The 20,444-nt window shown below is 42.0% G+C and overlaps 1 long non-coding RNA gene across 1 annotated transcript in view; it reads left to right on the top strand.

The window, feature by feature from the left end:
• The window catches only part of LOC115111036 (uncharacterized), a 31,915-nt gene extending 18,482 nt beyond the window's left edge, over positions 1-13,433 (top strand). Inside the window, exon 3 of the long non-coding RNA XR_010461499.1 lies at positions 13,256-13,433. This is a non-coding gene — a long non-coding RNA (uncharacterized LOC115111036). The remainder of the gene's footprint in view (positions 1-13,255) is intronic.
• Positions 13,434-20,444: the final 7,011 nt, after the last annotated feature.

The following is a 20,444-nucleotide window of genomic DNA, read 5'->3' as shown; positions in this document are numbered from 1 at the left end:
GCCCTGAGGGAGCCACTAGTAAGATCCATCCGGCGTCTTTCCTGCTCCACACAATACTGTGGTATTAGGGTCCACTGAGGTTGATGTATATTTGGTGACATGCCAAAGTCTGACATGCCAAAGGATGGAATGAAAGCATCAGGGATATCTGTATAAGTCACACAGGGGTACAGGCAGCTTTACTCTAAGTAAAGTGGAAACTTTTTGTCCATGTCCCATACCGGGCTCGAACCAGTGGTCATCTGATTGCAAATACACGAGACCGCCCTCCTTGACAAACAAAATGATCTATAGAAAATAATCAAATTTGCTAGCTCCATCAGCAACATTTTAAGCTACAATTGAAGTCGGAAGTTTACATACACCTTAGCCAACTACATTTAAACTCAGTTTTTTCACAATTCCTGACATTTAATCAGAGTAAAAATTCCCTGTCTTAGGTCAGTTAGGATCACCACTTTATTTTAAGAATGTGTAATGTCAGAATAATAGTAGAGAGAATGATTTATTTCAGCTTTTATTTATTTCATCACATTCCCAGTGGGTCAGAAGTTTACATACACTCAATTAGTATTTGGTAGCATTGCCTTTAAATTGTTTAACTTGGGTCAAACGTTTTGGGAAGCCTTCCACAAGCTTCCCACAATATGTTGGGTGAATATTGGCTCATTCCCCCTGACAGAGCTGGTGTAACTGAGTCAGGTTTGTAGGCCTCCTTCCTCGCACATGCCTTTTCAGTTCTGCCCACACATTTTCGATAGGATTGAAGTATAGGATTGAAGCCATTTTGCCACAACTTTGGAAGTATGCTTGGGGTCATTGTCCATTTGGAAGACCCATTTGCGACCAAGCTTTAACTTCCTGACTGATGTCTTGAGATGTTGCTTCAATATATCCACATAATTGTCCATCCTCATGATGCCATCTATTTTTGAAGTGCAGCAGTCCATCCTGCAGCAAAGCACCCCCACAACATGATGCTGCCATCCCTGTGCTTCATGGTTGGGATGGTGTTCTTCAGCTTGCAAGCGTCCCCCTTTTTCCTCCAAACATAACGATGGTCATTATGGCCAAACAGTTCGAACATTTCTCCAAAAAGTACGATCTTAGTCCCCATATGCACTTGCAAACCTCAGTCTGGCTTTTTTAATGGTGGTTTTGGAGCAGTGGCTTCTTCCTTGCTGAGCGGCCTTTCAGGTTATGTCGATATTAGACTCGTTTTACTGTGGATATAGATACTTTTGTACCTGTTTCCTCCAGCATCTTCACAAGGTCCTTTGCTGTTGTTCTGGGATTGATTCGCACTTTTCGCACCAAAGTACACTATGTTCATCTCTAGGAGACTTCTCCTTCCTGAGCGGTATGACGGCTGCGTGGTCCCATGGTGTTTATACTTGCGTACTATTGTTTGTACAGATGAACATGGTGCCTTCAGGCATTTGGAAATTGCTCCCAAGGATGAACCAGACTTGTGGAGGTCTACAATTTTTCTCTGAGGTCTTGGCTGATTTATTTTGATTTTCCCATGATGCCAAGCAGAGGCACTGAGTTTAAAGGTAGGCCTTGAAATACAGGTACACCTCCAATTGACTCAAATGATGTCAATTAGCCTATCAGAAGCTTCTAAAGTCATTACGTAATTTTCTGGAATATTTCAAGCTGTTTAAAGGCACAGTCAACTTAGTGTATGTAAACATCTGACCCACTGGAATTGTGATAAAGTGAATTATAAGTGAAATAATCTGTCTGTAAACAATTGATGGAAAAATTACTTGTATATGTAGATGTCCAAAACCTACCTACCAGAACTATTGTTTGTTAACAAGAAATTTGTGGAGTGGTTGAAAAACGAGTTTAAATGACTTTAACTTAAGTGTATGTAAACTTCCGACTTCAACTGTAGGTGTGAAGTGATCTCACGGCACTTTAACTACGTTACACCTGCGTGAACTACACATGACCTTAAGGTATCATTTTCATTGTACTCAGATTTACTGTCCTCAGACAACATATTGTTGTCATACATGTTTGAAGGGGAATACTGAAACTGATACTAAATGATGAGTAATTATGCATTTGTGGAGTCATAAGACAAAATGGAGAATAAAGTGTCATTATGAAAATATGAAGGTCATTGAAGGACGAAACTTTAATATTTTAACCTTGCTTAAATAAAACAAATAATTAATGGTGAGTGAGTGTTGAGCCTTTTCCTTTTCAAATGTGTCACTGTCAAAAGCAACATCCAAATGGGCACACCATGCCTAGTTAAATAAAGGTAAAAAACAAAATAACATAATTCAATGTGGACATTTGGGTCATATTTGGTTGAGACATTACTCACTGAGATTTCAACCTACCTTCACTCACTGAAAAAGACAGCCAAAAGTTTGATTCCCAATGTGTTATCACTATGCTTTCAACGATCTAAAAGCACAAACAAATTCCACTGGAAAAACAATGACAGATTTTTTGGTTTAGTTGTCGTCTAAATGTGCTATCACTGTGCTTTCAACCATGTACAAGCACAACACAGTTCAAATGGGAATACAATGTCACATATTTTGTTTATACAATGTATTGTGTTATCAATGCAATTCATCTTCTAGAGCACAGCCAAATTACCTTGATTGCAGTTGATATTGCATTAAAAGTAGGTATACTACTATATGCATAGTGCAAGTAAACAATGCGGTTTGACATTCTTTATTATAGCAATTGTGAAGATCTCCACATACTTTTCTATTATTATTTTTTTTAAATGTATTCTGCATTGTTGGGAAGTGATTGATTTGATATCTGCAACCTTTGAATGCTATCTTGAACATGCATGCTTTCTATGATTACATAAGAGGACGTTATAGTTACAGTAACCTCAAAAATGTGGCAATGGATGTGTTACTCTTTTGACCATTTACTGTATTACAAAAGTAATATGGAATATTTGGTTGACAATGCAATCAAATATCGACATTTAACATGTTTTTTTGAATTACTACCTCATCTCTGTACCACACACATTCAATTATCTGTAAGGTCACTCAGTCGAGCGGTGAATTTCGAACACCACAAAGACCAGGGAGGTTTGCCTCATAAAGAAGGGTGCCTATTGGTAGATGTGTAAAAATAAAAAAGCAGACATTAAATATCCCTTTGAGCACGGTATCAATACACCCAGTCACTACAAAGATACAGGCATCCTTCCTAACTCAGGTGCCAGAGGGGAAGGAAACCACTCAGGGATTTCACCATGAGGCCAATGGTGACTTTAAAACAGTTACAGAGTTTAATGGCTGTGATGGGAGAAAACTGAGGATGGATCAACAACATTGTAGTTACTCCACAATACTAACCTAAATGACAGAGTGAAAAGACAGAATACAATTATTCCAAAACATGCATCCTGATTGCAGTAAAATACTAAAGTAAAACTGCAAAAAGAATTGGGCAAATAAATTAACTTTATGTCCTGAATACAAAAAGCGTTGTTTGTGGCAAATCCAACACAACACATCACTTCATATTTTCAAGCATGGTGGATGCTGCATCATGTTCTGGGTATGCTTCTCATCGGCAAGGACTAGAGTTTTTTTCAGGATAAAATAAACACAATAGAGATAAGCGCAGGCAAAATCCTAGAGGAAAACCTGGTTCCAACAGACACTGGGAGACAAATTCACCTTTCAGAAGGCCAATAACCTGAAAACACAAGGCCAAGTATACACAAATCGGCTTAAAAGACTTAAAAATGGCTGTCTAGCAATGATCAACAACCAACTTGACAGAGCTTGAATACTTTTTTAAAGAATAATGTGCAAATATTGTACAACCCATGTGTGCAAAGCTCCTTACCCAAAAAGACTCACAGTTGTAATTACTTCCAACGGTGATTCTAGCACTCAGGAGTGTGAATACTTATGTAAATGAGATATTTCTGTATTTCATTTTCAAGACATTTGCAAAAAAATCTAAAACATATTTTCAATTCATTATGGTGTATTGTGTGTAGATGAGTGAGAAAAAAATATATTTAATACTTTTTTAATTCAGACTGTAACACAACAAAATGTGGAATAATAAGTCCAGGGTTATGAACAATTCTGAAGGCACTGTATCTACTGCTTGGATAGTTTAATCTGAGCCACTCGCTCTTATTGAATTTACATTTTTTTGGTTGAGTTAGAGATGTGAATCCAACATATAATTTGTTAACTTGTCGACAAGTTAACAGGCTATTTACTCTATTGCAAAACTTATATTGAATTGTGTTTTGTTGTCAACTCAACCAAATATCAAAATTGAAAGGAGATGAATCTTCTGCTTGGATAGTTCCATCTGTGCCACTGACTTAATCTGTCTTTAATTCCAGTCTACAAATTAATAATTGATATGTTGGGTTTAGTCCTATTCTTTAACTTTGATTTTTGGATGAGATGGAGATGTGAATCCAACATATGAATTATTAACTTGTAAATTACATTTTAAATCAACCAAAGCTTGAAACCCTAGGCCTATATGTATTGTCTATTTTTAGTTGAATCTTGGGTTGAATTGAAACAATAAATGTTGATTACTTCGAAATTGCTATATACAGTTGAATTCGAAAATTTACATAAGCTTATGTTGGAGTCATTAATACTAGTTTTTCAACCACTCCACAATTGTCTTGTTAATTAACAAACTATAGTTTTGGCAAGTCGGTTAGGACATCTACTTTGTGCATGACACAGGCAATTTTTTCAGCAATTGTTTACAGACAGATTATTTCACATATAATTCACTGTATCACAGTTCCAGTGGGTCAGAAGTTTACATACACTAAGTTGACAGTGCCTTTAAACAGCTTGGAAAATTCCAGAAAATTATGTCATGGCTTTAGAAGCTTCTGATAAATTATGTCATGGCTTTAGAAGCTTCTGATAGGCTAATTGACATAATTTGAGTCAGGTGTACCTGTGGATGTATTTCAAGGCCTACCTTCAAACTCAGTGCCTCTTTGCTTGACATCGGAAAATCCAAAGAAATCAGCCAAGACCCCAATTGTAGACCTCCACAAGTCTGGTCCATCCTTGGGAGCAATTTACAAATGCCTGAAGGTACCACATACATCTGTACAAACAAGAGTACGCAAGTATAAACACCATGGGACCACGCAGCCGTCATACCGCTCAGGAAGGAGACACGTTATGTCTCCTAGAGATTAACGTACTTTGGTGTGAAAAGTGCGACTCAATCCCCGAACAACAGCAAAGGACCTTGTGAAGATGCTGGAGGAAACAGGTACAAAAGTATCTATATCCACAGTAAAACGAGTCCAATACCAACATAACCTGAAAGGCCGCTCAGCAAGGAAGAAGCCACTGCTCCAATACCGCCATAATAAAGCCAGACTACGGTTTGCAACTGCACATGGGGACAAATATTGTACTTTTTGGAGAAATGTCCTCTGGTCTGATGAAACAACAATAGAACTGTTTGGCCATAATGACCATTATGTTAGGAGGAAAAAGGGGGAGGCTTGCAAGCCGAAGATCACCATCCCAACCGTGAAGCACGCATCATGTTGTGGGGGTGCTGTGCTGCAGGAGGGACTGGTGCATTTCACAAAATAGATGGCATCATGAGGTTGGAAAATTATGTGGATATATTGAAGCAACATCTCAAGACATCAGTCAGGAAGTTAAAGCTTGGTCTCAAACGGACAATGACCCCAAGCATACTTCCAAAGTTGTGGCAAAATGGCTTAAGGACAACAAAGTCAAGGTATTGGAGTGGCCAATCCAAAGCCCTGACCTCAATCCTATAGAAATTTGTGGGCAGAACTGAAAAAGCGTGTGCAAGCAAGGAGGCCTAAAAACCTGACTCATTTACACCAGCTCTGTCAGGAGGAATGGGCCAAAATTCATCAAACATATTGTGGGAAGCTTGTGGAAGGCTACCCAAAACGTTTGACCCAAGTTAAACAATTTAAAGGCAATGCTACCAAATACTAATTGAGTGTATGTAAACCTCTGACCCACCATGTGATGAAAGAAAGAAAAGCTGAAATAAATCATTCTCTCTACTATTGTTCTGACATTTTACATTCTTAAAATAAAGTGGTGGTCCTAACTGACCTAAAACAGGGAATTTTTACTCGGATTGAAAGACAGGAATTGTATTAAAAAAACTGAGTTTAAATGTATTTGGCTCAGGTGTATGTAAACTTCCGACTTTAACTGTATACCTAAATAGTGTTATTGATGGTATATATTTTTTAAGTGGAGGATTCTCAATAATAATTTCCACGAAAACACATTGGTAGAAGTCAGTGACAAATATCAAAACTAAGCTGGGCTCGGCTAAAACCCTGGATGGGAGAACAAAGTTCAGTTGTACATAGATTATCACGTAGGAGGTGCTGGGCCCCAGCCTAATGTTGAAGATCTGACGTTGTTTCAAAAGTACAAATTCAACATAGTTTATACAAGGTTTGTCTATGTTGAAAATTGGTTACCAAAATGGCATAATCCTGTGGTTGAAATTTCACCCTCAAAACAACATCTTATGTTGGTGACTTTTTGCGAATCCAATGTATTTTAAACAAAGATTCCATGTAACAATACATTAACAAATTACATTGAAACCATGTTGATTCAACCAGTTTGTGCCCAATGGGATTTGACTCAATGAACAAAGCGAACTAATGCAGTCCCACCATTAATGATTACTGATTAGTGATGACTCTTGTTAGTGATCTTCCATCACAGAATACCGTCTGTTTTTAACTTGATTCAACATAAATAGATTGTGCTCTGCCCTTTCGAACATAACCATCCAACCACATTTCTAATCAGGAGCATGTTCTAGATACCCCACCCCCAACCATTCCTTAAGCAGGGACCACAGCCATAAGTTAAATCACATTAACGTTTTAGTATTCTCTTCGAAACATTTATGACGACAAGATGTATGAGAACAGAAACTTAACGTAGCACAGATACAGTAGCACAGATACAATGTTAGCCATGAAGTGCTTTGAAAGGCCAGTCGTGGCTCACATCAACACCATCATCCCAGAAACCATAGACCCACTCCAATTCGCATACCGCCACAACAGATCCACAGATGACACAATCTCTTTTTTTCCCCACCCCTTTTTTCTCCCCAATTTCGTGGTATCCAATTGGTAGTAGTGACAGCCTTGTCTCATCGCTGCAACTCCCGTACGGACTCGGGCAAGGCGAAGGTCGAGAGTCATGCGTCTTCCAAAACACAACCCAACCAAGCCGCACTGCTTCTTGACACAATGCCCATCCAACCCGGAAGCCAGACGCACCAATGTGTCGGAGGAAACACCATACACCTGGCGACCTGGTCAGCGTGCATTGCGCCTGGCCAGCCACAGGAGTCACTAGTGCATGATGAGACAAGTATATCCCTGCTGGCCAAACCCTCCCTAACCCGGACGACGCTGGGACAATTGTGCGCTGCCCCATGGGCATCACGGTCGCGGCCGGATGCAACAGAGACTGGACTCGAACCCAGAATCTCTGGTGGCACAGCTAGCGCTGCGATGCAGTACCTTAGACTACTGCGCCACCCGGGAGGCCCAGATGAAGCTATCTCAATCGCACTTCACACTGCTCTTTCCCACCTGGTCAAAAGGAACACCCATTTGGCCGTTCTAGGGAGTTTTTCCTAGCCACCGTGCTTCTACACCTACATTGCTTGCTGTTTGGGGTTTTAGGCTGGGTTTCTGTACAGCACTTTGAGATATCAGCTGATGTAAGAAGGGCTATATAAATAAATTGGATTTGATTTGATGTAAGAATGCTGCTCATTGACTACAGCTCAGCGTTCAACACCATAGTGCCCACAAAGCTCATTACTAAGCCAAGAACCCTGGGACTAAACACCTCCCCTCTGCAACTGGATCCTGGACTTCCTGACAGGCTGCCCCCAGGTAGTAAGAGTAGGCAACAACACATCTGCCTCGCTGATCCTCAACATGGGGCCCCTCAGGGGTACGTGCTTAGTCCCGTCCTGTACTCCCTGTTCACCCACGACTGCGTGGCCAAGCACGACTCCAACACCATCTTTAAGTTTTCTGATGACACAACGGTGGTAGGCCTGATCACCGACAATGATGAGACAGCCTATAGGGAAGAGGCTAAAGCTCAACAACCTCACCCTCAACGTGAGCAAGACTGGGGGGAAGATTGTGAACTACAGGAAAAGGAGGGCCGAACATACCCCCACTAACATCGAAGGGGCTGCAGTGGAGCAGGTGTCCACATCACCAACAAACTATCATGATCTAAACACATCCATTGCTACAGAAAGTCATGAAGAGGGCACGACAACACCTTTTCCCCTCAGGACCCCAGATCCTGAAAAAGGTCTACAGCTGCTCCATTGAGAGCATCCTGACCAGTTGCATCACCGCCTGGTATGGCAACTGCTCGGTATCCAACCGTAAGGCGCTACAGAGGATAGTGCGTACGGCCCAGTACATCACTGGGGCCAAGCTTCCTGACATCCAGGACCTATATACTAGGCGGTGTCCGAGGAAGGCCCCAAAAATTGTCAGACTCCAGTCACCCAAGTCATAGCCTCCATAGGCTCCTTAACAGCTTCTACTCCGAAGCCATAAGACTGCTGAACAATTAATCAAATGGAAACCCGTACTATTGGCATTGACCACAACCCCCCACGCCCCCTTTGTTTTTACACTGCTGCTACTCACTGTTTATTATACATTTACATTTACATTTAAGTCATTTAGCAGACGCTCTTATCCAGAGCGACTTACAAATTGGTGCGTTCACCTTAAGACATCCAGTGGAACAGCCACTTTACAATAGTGCATCTAAATATTTTATCTATGCATAGTCACTTTACCCCTACCTACATGTACAAATTACCTAGACTAACCTGTACCGCCACTCATTGACTCGGTACCGGTACCCACTATTGTTGTTATTTTATTGTGTTATGTTTTTAAAAAACTTTCGTTTATTTAGTAAATATTTTCATAACTCTATTTTCTTAAAACTGCATTGTTGGTTGAGGGCAGGTAAGCATTTAATGGTACGGTCTACACCTGTTGTATTTGGCGCATGTGACAAATAAAATTTGATTTGATAATTGTGTAAGTAAGGTGTTAATAATCGGTGTTAATCTCTATTACACACTGAGCCTTGACCATGATCCCAAAGGGGCTCTGTTGTCGAGGTCATCTTTGAAACAATCTGCTATCACCTAAACTTCAGTTTCCTCTGCTGTTCTAAATCTCCTTCTGATCCATCTTCAAACAGACATAGACAAACAAGAAAAATCAATCCCCCTCCAGCTAAGTGATTAGAATTGTTTATAGGACGTGAGCTGTGTATGTGCTTACTAGAAAGGCTATGATATGGTTCAGTTCTGAAAATAGTTTATTTTTAATAGTAAGTCTTTCTATCATTTCACTCCTTTATCAATTCAAGTAACTGCTATTAATGAAAACACGTTTGTGGGACTCTGTGATCTTTTGTAATCTTGATTTTCTCCATAATGATCATGTAATTTCTTATATTACCAGAGTTAGTGATGTCTTGTAAGATTTCAAGCGTAAACAGTACTGCGAGGAGCACATGTTTCTATACAGCCATTTGTCTATGGAATAGCCTCCCCTCAGAGATCAAGCAAATGAATAATAGAAACAGCTTTAAAAAGCATGCAAAGTTATTCATTTGGATGAGGTTGTCAACTAAGAGAAACCACTCCACTGTCCCTTTGCCCCCTTGTGTTGCTGCTACTGTTGATCAGGTTGTATTTTGTAGAGATAGGGATGATGTGCAATGAAGTTGTTTTTTTTAACAGTTAGGAATGATGTGCAAATGAATTTATATATTTAAGGTTAGGGTGATGTGCAATGAATTAGGTTTTATTTTTAAGGTTAGCGATTGTGCCACTTTTTTTTGCATTTTTAGGAACTTGCAGTCTGGTGCTTGCAAAGTTTAATTCTATCTACAGTACCTTAAACCGCCTCTAAAATCTTTGCTTCCATTTATGTAGCGATTTCACCAAACATAGAAATGTTCTAATGAGGCTGCTCTCGAATGGGACAAGATCTGACCCTCACGATGTTGGCTCAGAGTGGAAAGCCTTTGTTATCTGTGCATGTGATTGCAACCTAACGAAGACTAAAAAGGGCTTTGTTATGTGAGCCAGGGCTGATATTGATCAGCAGCTAGGTAGGCAGCTGTGATTGTGGAGTGGAGCTGGGGGGCCAGGGGTGGTCTACATATTAATCACTAACAGAACCTGTGGTTGGGCTGCAGATGGAGAACCATGGCACTGGCTCTATTTGTTCTCTGTGCATGGCTGATGACAATCGAAGGCAGATCGTCTTGGTATAGGCCGATTTGAGAGCTCCTCACCTCACTGTCTTACTGAAGGCTGTATGCTGGTGTTTATATCCAAAGTTTCTGAAGGCTCAGGTGGAGACATGAGGTTACATTATGAGCTCAACAGTCCTGTGGAAAAGAGGTCATTATTTTACACTCGGTTGCCTCTCCTTCTGTGGGCAGTCTGTTCAGAGAGCCCCACCCTGTGCTTGAGGAGAGGCACATTCCAAAGGAAGTTTACTCTTCCCTTCTTCCCTCTCTCTTCCTGTCCACCCTTTCAGATTTGTGCTGATTGTTGTGGGCTGATAAGAGAATGAGTCGGGGAGACCCCTGGCCTGGACTGCACACATACAGTAATGGTGTGAACCAACGGTACACTGTTCTGAAGTAAGCCACAATGAATCAATGCACCAAAATAATCTGTGTCTATATTATAAATGAGAGGTTATTGCATCAGCATTGATAAAGAAATTGAATAGTGTTATCAGGGATATACAAATCAATTCTACCAGGAAGCTGTATCTAAATTAAATGGCTGCTATAAGTGCTTACAATAGATAGAATCGCTGTTCTCGTCACCCGTGCTGGCTTTGTCACAGAGCCCATCTACACCGTCACCTTCCTAGTCAATGCTGTCAGAAGCAGCCCACCAGTTGAGGAAGCATTGTGTGGGTCTAACAACTTGACTCCAGTTTTTACTGGACTCCTGTGACAGAGAGCACATCCCATAGCTTGGACCAATAAACATGCACTGACATATTCCATTCACATATAAAATTATTACACAAATATATAAACCACAACTCAGAGTATAAATATTTGTGCAAGCAGAGAGATGTACATCTATTTTTGGATGCAGTGTATTCCCTTATGCACCTTGCTGTTTCTTTACATTAGGCCAGAAAACTGAAGACAGGCCTACTCTGCTGTAAAGGAAAACAGCTGAAATAATGTGTACATTTTAGTGTCCTAACATGTCATTTCTGTGGGATTAGCACTCGGAGGAACAGAGGAAAACTGAGGAATGAGCTTGTGTTGACTACTGAGGATTATTTAAAGTATGCAAAACAGAACACTTAAACATCATGGTCTTTCTTTTTTTAATTTTTTTTTAATTTTACCCCTTTTTCTCCCCAATTTCGTGGTATCCAATTGTTAGTAGTTACTATCTTGTCTCATCGCTACAACTCCCGTACGGGCTCGGAAGAGACGAAGGTCGAGAGCCATGCGTCCTCCGAAACACAGCCCAACCAAGCCGCACTGCTTCTTTAACACAGTTCACATCCAACCCGGAAGCCAGCCGTACCAATGGAGGAGGAAGCACCGTGCACCTAGCGACCTGGTCAGCGTGCACTGAACCCGGCCCGCCACAGGAGTCGGTAGTGCGTGATGAGAAAAGGATATCCCTACCGGCCAAACCCTCCCTAACCCGGACGACGCTAGGCCAATTGTGTGTCGCCCCATGGACCTCCCGGTCGCAAGTCAAATCCATCTGCTCAAGTATGTGCTGATTGGCCCTGCTTTAGAAGCATTGTATTTATTGTATAAATACAGATGTAGAAGAAAGCATTCTGATTTCCTGACAGGGAATTGGTCCCTAAATGATATCAAATAAAATAAAATGTTATTAGTCACATGCGCCAAATACAACAGCTGTAGACCTTACAGTGAAATGCTTACTTACGAGCCCCTAACCAACAATGCAGTTGAAAAAAAATACGGATAAGAATAAGAAATAAAAGTAACAAGTAATTACAGAGCAGCAGTAAAATAACAATAGCGGGACTATATACATGGGGGATACCGGTACAGAGTCAATGTGCGGGGGCACCGGTTAGTTGAGGTAATATGTACATGTAGGTAGAGTTATTAAAGTGACCATGCATAGATGATAACAACATTACCCTCTGTAGTGCCTTGCAGTCGGAGGCCGAGCAGTTGCCATACCAGGCAGCGATGCAACCAGTCATGATGCTCTCGATGGTGAAGCTGTAGAACCTTCTGAGAACCCATCCCAAGTCTTTTCAGTCTCCTGAGGGGGAATAGGTTTTGTCATGCCTTCTTCACAACTGTCTTGGTGTGCTTGGATCATGTTAGTTTGTTGGTGATGTGGACACCAATGAACTTGAAGCTCTCAACCTGCTCCACTGCAACCCCGTCGATGAGAATGGAGGCGTGCTCAGTCCTCCTATTCCTGTAATCCACAATCATCTCCTTTGTCTTGATCAGGTTAAGGGAGAGGTTGTTGTCCTGGCACCACACGGCCAGGTCTCTGGTCTCCTCCCTAGAGGCTGTCTCGTCGTTGTCTGTGATCAGGCCTACCACTGCTGTGTCATCTGCAAACTTAATGATGGTGTTAGAGTTGTGCCTGGCCGTGCAGTCATGAGTGAACAGGGAGTACAGGAGGGGACTGAGCACGCACCCCTGAGAGGCCCCTGTGTTGAGGATCAGCATGGCTGATGTGTTGTTACCGACCCTTACCACCTGGGGGCGGCCCATCAGGAAGTCCAGGATCCAGTGGAAGAGGGAGGTGTTTAGTCCCAGGGTCCTTAGCTTATTGATGAGCTTTGAGGGCGCTATGGTGTAGAACGCTGAGCTGCAGTCAATGAGTAGTGATGAAACATAAACATCAAACATCCTCTCTCCATGTTATAGTTTACCAGATTAAAGGGTGTATATGAAACATTTTAACAGGGCAAACTGTCACGCCCTGATCTGTTTCACCTGTCTTGTGCTTGTCTCCACCCCCTCCAGGTGTCACCCATCTTCCCCATTACCTCTGTGTATTTATACCTGTGTTCTCTGTTTGTCTGTTGCCAGTTCGTTTTGTTTGTAGAACCTACCAGCGTTTTTTTACCCTGCTCCTTGCTCCTGTTTTGTAGTTTCCGGGTTCTGACCGTTCTGCCTGCCCTGACCCTGAGCCCGCCCTGGATTACCGACCTCTGCCTGACCCCGCCTGCTGTTCCGGTGCCTTACACCCTCTCTGGATTATTGACCCCTGCCTACCTTGACCTGTTGTTTGCCTGTCCCTGTTTAAAGAATAAACTTTGGTTTCTTCAACACTGTCTGCACCTGGGTCATACCTTAAAACATGATAGCAAACAACTGTTACAAAACAACTCAACAACCACCCAGTAGCCTGTTCACAAACAATAGTAATCTAATGAGAGTGGCTCCTAATCCGTGACTGGATCTTTTATTTCTGAGGCTCCTTAGCCGTGAGTGCGCAAATTCTTGAGGGAAATTGGGACTTCACTCATTTCCTCCTGCCGAAACCGGATTAGATACAAACCGGTAGTTACAGCCGAGTTAAATATCCCCAAAATGCTATTCGCAAAGTACAAGCAGAACAAGCAAAACATCAATAGCCACTATAATGTCAAAACATGATTTTGTCATGAGTTCCGTACTATACTATTTGCTTGATTTTGCAGACCCACGAGTATGGTGTATCGGCATTAGCTAGCTAGCTAAGAACTGTGTTGAACACTTAGCTGTAATTAAATTAGTTTTTTTGAGGGGTACTTAAGAGGGACATTTTTTATGATCTCATCAACTGAGGGCATGTCATCGCACCATTACAGCATGTCAAATGTTCTCCTAGTCCAATGGAAACCGATAAACCTGCTGGCTAACGGCTAGCTAGATGACCAGTGGTGCTCTAAGGCTCTAATAAGTGCCATCGTACAGAAATAGCAAATAAAATACTGGTTGATGAGCTAGCTAAATTAGCTAGCAAGGTAGCTATGACAGTTATCAGCAGTCTGCATGCATAAATGCATGACGACACATTGTATCAAAGTCAAGAAGGCATGCAGAACGGACTGCCTCTGGGACTGGACTGACCCATCTACAGTAGCTAGCTAGTAGAGGGGTAGATTTGTTCGATCTACTCAATGAAAATACATGTTGCAAAGTAAATACCTGCGTCAAATATATCTCATTGCATTTCATGCAAGTGCATACAAATGTTTGCATAGGAAAGGGGACACGCTCAAAATCGAGCTTGTGAAGGGGGATACACTTTTATGATAGCTAGTGACTGAGGAAAACCCTATGACCCCAAGATGTCCTCGTATACCCATATTTAGATAAAAACGCACTTGGTGTTTCATCAACACTGTGAGAATGACAAGCCCATTCAATTTATTTAGGGGTATCTATAATAATTGTTGTTTCTTATAGTCAGCTGGTAAGGGCCTAAGTACTTCAGATCATTTGTTTTCATGAATGGTTTCACGTGGGCATGGTTGCGCCCCCCATCTTAAAATGTAAGAAGGTATTTGATATCACAATGTATGTTGTATTTCCATTTCCCCTTGATTGCCATTTCTCATTTAGTTAACCCCACCTCAATCCAGAAATGCAAATCAGTTGTCAAATCAGTTTACAGAGAAAATACATAGATGTATGCATGTATGTGTCTAATAGATCCACAAGTGTTCTCCAAAATGTCCCAGATATATTAATATACAAATGATATGCAATAGTGACATTTTACACCAGTGTAGAAAACTAGTGGACTCTATCGAGTACTGTTGAAATCAATTTGATTTGATCTGTGGGTATTCATTGACACCTAGTGGTCGGTCGTATGGTTGTTTCTCCCAAACCATCTCCTCGCTGTTCACTGTTTATTGTGATTTGGTAGGTCCCTGAAAACGGTCTCCACTTCTTTCCTGTGCAAGAACTACGAGCCAAATGTCAGAGATGTTGTGGACTAATACGCAATGTATTGAGGGATACACTATATGACCAAAAGTATGTGGACACTTGCTCGTCGAACATCTCATTCCAAAATCATGGGCATTAATATGGAGGCACACCGGACCCACTCCAATTTGCCTACTGCTCCAACAGGTCCACGGAAGATGCCACTTCCATTGCTATTCACGTGGCCGTAACACATCTAGACAAGAGAAACACCTATGTGAGAATGTTGTTTATTTACCACAGTTCAGTGTTCAACACTATTATTCCCTCCCAAGCTCAACACCAAGATCAGAGACCAGGGTCTGGACACCACCAACTGCATCCTGGACTTCCTAAACGGGCAGACCACAGGCTGTATGCATTGGCAACAAGATCTCCTCCACACTGACTCTTAACACATGGGAACCCAGGTGTTTGTCTTCAGTCCTCTGCTGTACTCCCTGTTCACCCACGACTGCGTGGCTTTGCACGACACCATCTCCATCATCAAGTTTGCTGACGACACATTGGCTGCAAGCCTGATAATGAACAATGACGAGTCAGCTTATAGGTAGGAGGTACAGTGCCTTCGGAAAGTATTCACACCCCTTGACTTATTACAGATTTGGTTGTGTTACAGCCTGAATTCAAAATTGATGAAATTATCATTTTTTCCCTCACCCATCTACACACAATACACTATAAATATTTGCAAATGTATTGATAATTAAATACATAAATATCTAATTGACATAATTATTCACATCCCTGAGTCAATACATGTTAGAATCACCTTTGGCAGTGATTACAGCTGTGAGTCTTTCTGGGTAAGTCTCCAAGAGCTTTGCATACCTGGATTGTACGAAATTTGCACATTATTCTTTTTTACATTCTTCAAGCTCTGTCAAATTGGTTGTTGATCATTGCTAGACAGTCATTTTCAAGTCTTGCCATAGATTTTAAGCTGATTTAATTAAAAATTATAACTAGGCCACTCAGGAACATTCAATGATGTCTTGGTAAGCAACTCCAGTGTATGTTTCACCTTTTTAGGTTACTGTCCTGCTGAAAGGTAAATGTGTCTCCCAGTGTCTGTTGGAAAGCAGACTGAACCAGGTTATCCTCTAGGATTTTTCCTGTGCTGAGCTCTATTTCTTTATATTAAAAAAATCTCTCTGGTTCTTGCCGATGACAAGCATACCCATAACATGATGCAGCCATCACCATACTTGAAAATACACTGCTCGAATGAGGGACCTTACAGACAATGGTATGTGTGGGGTACAGAGATAAGGTAGTCATTCAGAAATAATGTAAAAACTATTATTTTACACAGTGAGTCGATGCAACTTATTGTGTGACTTGTTAAGCACATATTTTACTCATTAACTTATTTAGGCTTGCCATCACAAAAGGCTTGAATACTTAATGACAAGTCATTTCAGGTTTAAATGTTGCATTAATTTGTAAACATTTCGAAAAACATAATTCCACTTTGACATTAAGAGATATTGTGTGCAGGCCAGTGACACAAAATCTCAATTTAATAAATGTTCAATTCAGACTGTAAAAATTAGGGGTGCGAACACTTTTTTATTTAGGTGTTTGATCAGCTTTAATATTGCAGATATATTGTGCCTTCTAACAATGTAATTGTCTGCATCTTTTCCAATCCCCGATATATATATATTTTTAAACATTTTAAATGTATTTTTCTTCTTTATTATTTTCCCCAAAACCAGCGATCAAGACGACACACTGAGCATAAATATATATATTGATTGCAATTGTTCCCGAATGAGTGAGCGTTCATGTGCAAAGGATTAGCACTTCAATTGTTTTAATTATCACTTTGTCGTGGCTTCTTAGTCGACCCCCACTTCCCCTTTTGTCTAACAAGCCGCCATGCCGGTTTAGCCCACTAGGGCACATTCTCATTTCATGTAACCACATTTACCTTGTTTGTTAGTTTGTTTATACATTTCTGTGAATTACTTAGTTAGTAATAAATAAATGATTTAAGACAATTGATGTATGGATGACTCATAGTGAAGACTGAGTTCGTGCAGATAACCAACCATTTATGACGTTTGGAATAAACCCTTTGGTAAGCACCCTGCTTCGCAGATCCACATGACACGTTCCAATCTGATATATTTTTTTAAAGTGCAAAGCACACTCCTTCTGCTCCTTGGACACACAATAATAATAAACCCACTTCTTTTATCCCCACTGACGCAAACTCATACAACAGATCTATGATTTTCATTGAGATGTCAAACAGATCTCCCAGATAACACCATCAGTCCAAAACCCTCACTCCAACAATAAAAATTGTCAGAACAAGGCTTGGATTTACTAGATTCCACAACCACTTTACTTCTCTTATTTCCCTTCTTGTTTGCCACTGTAATCCATTCCTTCTCACTCTCATCTCCACTCGATATGCCAGCCGTTTCTAACAAAACATCAGCCATCTTCCTCAGCCCTGACCTTTAACTACTGGTATCTATCTAATCTGGTTTCAGGATGAGAAAATGAGATCCCAAATTCCTGGGAGAGGCTATGAGAATTTGTGCAACTCACGCATAGAGGGTTTTCACTAGTTACCACAGCCACAAAGCTATATCATAAAAATGTATGAAAATAAACGTTATTGTTTTTTTGTTCTTAATTTAAGGTTACAGTTAAGCATAAGATTAGCAGTGTGGTTAATGTTAGGTTTAACATCTGCTTTTAAGAAGAGAAAAGGTAGAAATAGGCAGGGGTTATGACTTTGTTGCTGTGGTAACTAGTGATGACCAATATGGAGCCTCAGAAATAAAATCTCCAATCGTGGATTAAGAGCCACTCCTTTCTAAAAAAAAAAACAGTTGAATTTCTATCAATTGCTCTGTGACATCACTTGGGGATAAACTGGTTGCATAGGAATCAATGTGTGGCACTGCAAACATTGCGCACTTCTGTCACAAGTGAAATGACACTGTGAAATGCTTGATAATGTATGTGATCAACAGAAAGGTATATTTTCTGGGTGATATAAATATTGACTGGCTTTCATCTAGCTGCCCACTCAAGAAAAAGCTTCAAACTGTAACCAGTGCCTGCAACATGGTTTACAAACAGCACAGGAATGAAATCATCCACATGTATTGATCATATCTTTACTAACGATGCAGAAATCTGCTCTAAATCAGTATCCAAATCCATCGGATGTAGTGATCATAATATAGTAGCCATATCAAGGAACACCAAAGTTCCAAAGTGTATAAGAGGTCAAGATGTACAAGATGTTTTCGGCGAATTTTGCCGAAAGGTGACTAGTTTGCATCCCTGTAAGTTGTAGAAGATTCTAAATGGTCTGGTGAGCTCAAACATCCACAATTGATTTACGGCCTTGGACTAGTAATTATGAAAAGATGCCTCCTAAGATCAGATAAGATCTCTAGCTGTTTGGGGAGACAGGGCCATAAATGCTGACTGTCAGCTAGACTCATCAGTGATTAGCCCCTCTCTCCGCTGAGATGTATCTGTAGTAGGCCTACTGTGTTACCATGCCTAATATGTGTGTAATGGAATGCTATCTAGGCTATGTACAAACTTGATTTATATAGCTGCATTACCGGTGTTAATATGCATGTTTATTTCCTTTCTTTCATAGAACCACAAAATAACTTCTGATGTGTATGTGTGTGTGTGTGTGTGTGTGTGTGTGTGTGTGTGTGTGTGTGTAACTGTGTGGTGGTGACTAAGATAATAAAACTCTGGATGTGGACACATCTGCCTGGCTCTTACCGGAACCCCTCTAGTGGGGACAGACCACTAGTTTAAGTCACTAGTGGGTGAGGGCTCAGAAGAGCCAACCACTCAAACGGATCCAGCTAGCAATTTTTACATGATCCTTCGAGATGGAATTGAACCTGCTGTAGTTGAGATGTTGGGGTGCCCCGAAGAGATACCAGCCCACACCACCACACGAAGCTGTCATGCACCTGAGGAAGATGAGCTGCAAGGCGCTACACACCTCTCTCATCTAAGAGACTACCAGCCCTTCTCCAGGTCCTGTCTGTGGTCATTGAGTAACCACACCCTCTCCAGTTGGGAGCTGCAGAGGGAATACAAGGACCTGCATCATGAGCAGGAAGAGCTCAGGAAGGCGTATTCTCTCAGCCCGCCTGAATTGGGGAGCCACGAAAGCGCTGCGTCCTCTTCTGCTCCCCAAAGCAGCCAAGCTCCTCAGCATATTGACACAACTCCAGAGTGCACAGTCCACCTCAGCCAGCTCCTCAGCCAGCTGAGCCAGCTGTTGTGGATTCTTTGCCCGCTCCTAGGATGAAGCTACAGCCTGCTGCTCCTGCAGATGTCAAGTACAGCCCAGACGTTGGTTCCCCTCCAGTCACAGCCTGGTGTGATCAGCCCCTTCGTGATCTTTCAAGTTCAACCTGCAGCCACAAGCGTTCAGCCCGCTCCTGCTGGCTGGCCCCGTGAGCCCCTGCCTGGTGAGAGCTGACGGTCCCAGGCCTGGGGTCACTGCTGGCCCTGCCTGCTAGCACCCTGCTAGCTCCAATACCTCCAGACCTCGACTTAGGGGACCCTCCAGTCCTCTGCATGCGGGACCAACCCGGCATCACCCCGCGTGACCCACCAGAAGTCACCCCTGGTGTCCCCCATGACCTAGATGTCCACTTCCTCTCCTTGGTAGGGTCAGGTTTAGAGTTATTTGCCTTACCAGTAGGCCAAGTATGTCCTGACCCTGAAGGATGTCTAGTGTATCCTGCCCTCATGGTATGTCTAGAGTTCCTTGCCTTCCCGATAGGTCCAGTCTATTCTGCCCCCTTGGTAGGCTTTCAGTTTACAGCAGTACAAGGCCTTCAGTCTATGGCCCTCGTTGCAGGTTCACACTGTTCTGACTTAGGTTCCCAGATGCCTGTCATAGTGCTAGGCCCCCAGTCCTCTGCCGCTCTAGGTTCATAGTTACCTGCACTAGTAGCCCCTAAGTTTGCTGCTCTGCCAGGCCCTAGGTATCCTACCCAGTTAGGACCCACATTTGCTTCTCCGTCATATCTGCAATCTGCAGTCTCCTGCGCTGCACGGATCGCAGAGCCCCACCTTATTGGGTATGCATTGTCCTATCCCACCAGGCTTAGAGCCCCCTGCCATACTAGGCCCTAAATGAGCTACGCCGTCTGTTGGTCTGCAGTCTCCTGCCCTGCTTGCAGACCCATTTCTTATTGGGTAAGCGGCGTCCTAGCCTGCCGGGCTTACAGCCCCTTGCCCTGCCAGGCTGTAAGTTAGGTGCCCTGTCTGCAGTCTCTGGCCCTGCACGGATCGCAGCCCCCTGCCTTAGTTGGTAGACAGTCGCCTAGCATGTCAGGATTA

This window comes from Oncorhynchus nerka, linkage group LG27 (genome assembly GCF_034236695.1).
Source record: "Oncorhynchus nerka isolate Pitt River linkage group LG27, Oner_Uvic_2.0, whole genome shotgun sequence".
Taxonomy (NCBI): Eukaryota; Metazoa; Chordata; class Actinopteri; order Salmoniformes; family Salmonidae; genus Oncorhynchus; species Oncorhynchus nerka.
Note: the sequence above shows the minus strand (reverse complement) of the source record. Positions and strands in the feature narration are given on the sequence as shown.